Below are 3,094 nucleotides of genomic sequence, written 5' to 3' on the forward strand. Positions count from 1 at the left end.
ACTTCCCTTTTCCAAGATGGTAAAGATAATGATCAATACATACTGAGGGAACTCAGAGACCGGTGCCAGCCTGGGTCCTCTGTATGCTGAGCGCCGGTCCCCTGGGCCCACTTTTTCTTTCTCTATACTTTGTCTCTGTGTCTCATTTCTTTTCTCCAGTCTCTCGTTCCACCTAACGAGAAACGCCCACAGGTGTGGAGGGGCAGGCCACCCCTTCACTGTGAGGCTCTACCAGGAAGCATATAATCTTGAGTGTGAATCAGAGCGCTAAGAAGAATAATGCCCTTTACGTTGTTTTGCCCTGTGCCATCCTAAACCCACCCCACCCGTAATTAAACAGCCATGGAAATGAGGGGAGCCAGAAGGAATCAAACTCTGCTGCTTGGTACAATAGACACAGGGACCTGGGGGAAGGGTGTGGCTGGGTCCAGGAGAAGATGAGGAGCTCAGAAAATAGACAAGGAGAAACCCCTGGGGAAAGCTTGTGACACCTTGGAGGACACAGGAAATATGTTATTTGAGTTCCTTTTTGGTTATTACTCAATTTAATTATTACTAAATTAACGGAAGGCATCCTGCACAAAGGGATATTCTCTGTGAAACATGACATCTCAAATACAAACAGAGCATTCGTCCTTACCCTAAAGCCCACCCTCTCTCCCAAGTCCCTCACGCATCAGGCCACCTTTGTGCCCATAGGTCATGGGCAGTGCTGTGTGGTCACCATCATCCACACACAGTGGGCAGTCAGCAGCGTGAGGTGGTTCTGCTTGCTGCGGTCTCACCCCAGACATGGAAAGCAAGAGCCCTGGGTGTGGCTGAAGGTGCTCAGCTGGGTTTCTCAGGAGTCCCATCTGTCAGTGAATTGACAAGAAACAGAGCAAAACGACTCCTCCAATGTTGATGAGCCTGTCCCTGGGATTTGGAAACTTGCTAACAGAGAAAACCAATATAGATAAAGGAATTTAAACAGGATTATGGTCAATTAACCAAATTACAAAAGGATACTTGAAGGAGTTTTTGGAACATAGGAATCAAAAACACCATAAACACATGAGGAGTTTCCCTAAGACTCTAGACTACAGCACTATGTAGATAACTAACACCAGAATATTAATTATGTTATTGAAGAGCCACTCATTATGTAGATAACCAACACTAGAATGTTAATTATATCATTGAAGCAATAAAATTTGCATTGAAATACAAATGGTTTCCAAAAGGTCATGAAAATCTTACAGACTTGTTTCAATTCAGACAAATGTGTTCTTCTCATTCTCAGCTGTTCTCTGTGCATCTATCTTGAATTTGACTGTCTGGGGAACAGGTGTGGCCTCTCCTGACAGGAAGGCTCTGGGGCCCAGGCAGGGAGAATGCCGTCTCAGAATGACTTGAGAACCCTGTTCCCCTTTTATCAACACACAGAGCCAGAAGACCTCTCCGTCCTGCAGCACCTGCCATGAGCATCAGGCTTCTGTGCTGTGCAGCCTTTTCTCTCCTGTGGGCAGGTGGGTCCTGGGCAGGGACCCTTGCATGGATTTAAAGGCCCAGTGCCTTCCCATTGGGGCTGCAGCATCAGTTTTGTTCTCTGCAGGCCCAGGGAATGCTGGTGTCAATCAGACCCCAAAATTCCAAATCCTGAAGACAGGACAGAGCATGACACTGCAGTGTGCCCAGGATATGAACCATAACTACATGTCCTGGTATCGACAAGACCCAGGCGTGGGGCTGAGGCTGATTCATTACTCAGTTGGTGCTGGTGTCACTGACAAAGGAGAAGTCTCCAATGGCTACAATGTCTCTAGATTAAACACAGAGGATTTCCCACTCAGTCTGGAGTCGGCTGCTTCCTCCCAGACATCTGTGTACTTCTGTGCTAGCAGTTACTCCACAGCACTACAAGGCTGCCTCCTCTCTGCACATAAAGCCAGGGAGGCTCTGCCCTCCTTCCCGCTCCCCAAGACTCAGGGATGCCCTGGGCAGAGTTCTCTACACCAGGAACCTTGGAACCCCAAGTGGCCCGAAGTGGCCCAGAGAGAATGAGCCTCACTCTGTGCAGAGATCTAGCATTAAGTGCAAGAAAGTCCATCCCTTTGATTGCTGGGCTCAGGTCGGTCTTGGAAATTGATGGGGAATCACTATCATGGCGTCCACACCTGGCTCAAGGCTTCCTCTTGTCACTGCAGCACCTGACCTCCTCCAGGTCTCTGCGCTCTCCTTCAGGGTCTTTCCCCACAACAAATCTAGACAGATCAGAGATCCACTTCTAGAATCCCATCGTTAAACGTTGTTCCTTGAAACCACTTCTGTTAAGAACATCTCCATTAGGTTTGCATCATTAAAACAGGGCCACTACAAATTTGACACTGTAACGGATTTATTAGACCGTATGCATATGTGGGAGGAGTTAAGGAAGAGAAGGTTTGGAGGACAGAAGTCAGAAGGTGACAGAGCCAGTCAGTAGCCAGGGCTTCTGGAGCTCTGAGTAGGACAGGCTGGAGATGCAGGGACATGATAGGATCAGAGCATGCCAAGCCATGCAGTGGGACCTTGAGCTGGGAGGACAGGAAAAGGCCAAGGAAACCTGCTTCTGGGGAAGCTGTTCCCACTCTATGGTGGCCACCCCTGCAGGTGCACTGCCAAACACTGGGGACGGAATAGGACTTCCTAGGTCTGTTGGATGCCTCTGTATTTGCTGGTCACTAACTCTCAGTCTGACCACAATGACCTGCCTAGTGTAATAGTGACTGTATTACATCTAACAAATTTTACCTAATGTATCTTTGACCATCTCTAACCCAGAATGATTAGAGAAATGGCCTTCTTATCTTGCCTTTGCAAAACTGACTTAATACAATCCACCACAGGATGGATTCTCCCAGACTGAGGCATCTGATCATACAACTGTCTCAACCTTCCACAATCCCTGGACTTCTCTCCGGGGGACACCTGCGCTGCCTAGGTGAATGTGGACACAATTTATATGTAGATGTTCCAGACTCTGGCTACTAACTTTTCTTTAATCCTGTGCCTAAAGTCTCCCTCCACCTAGAGGCAGGGCTCGATCTCCTTCTATCTCTTTCCTGAGCTTCCC

General features: G+C 48.1%; 1 pseudogene across 1 annotated transcript; it reads left to right on the forward strand.

Annotated features, from left to right (window-relative positions):
• Positions 1–342: 342 nt before the first annotated feature.
• On the forward strand, positions 343–2,043 carry LOC112621715 (annotated as a pseudogene). The gene is made up of 3 exons (XR_003118762.1): positions 343–385; positions 1,397–1,508; positions 1,595–2,043. The product of XR_003118762.1 is annotated as a T cell receptor beta variable 6-6-like (transcript).
• The last annotated feature ends 1,051 nt before the right edge of the window (positions 2,044–3,094 follow it).

This window comes from Theropithecus gelada, chromosome 3, assembly GCF_003255815.1.
Source record: "Theropithecus gelada isolate Dixy chromosome 3, Tgel_1.0, whole genome shotgun sequence".
Lineage (NCBI taxonomy): Eukaryota > Metazoa > Chordata > Mammalia > Primates > Cercopithecidae > Theropithecus > Theropithecus gelada.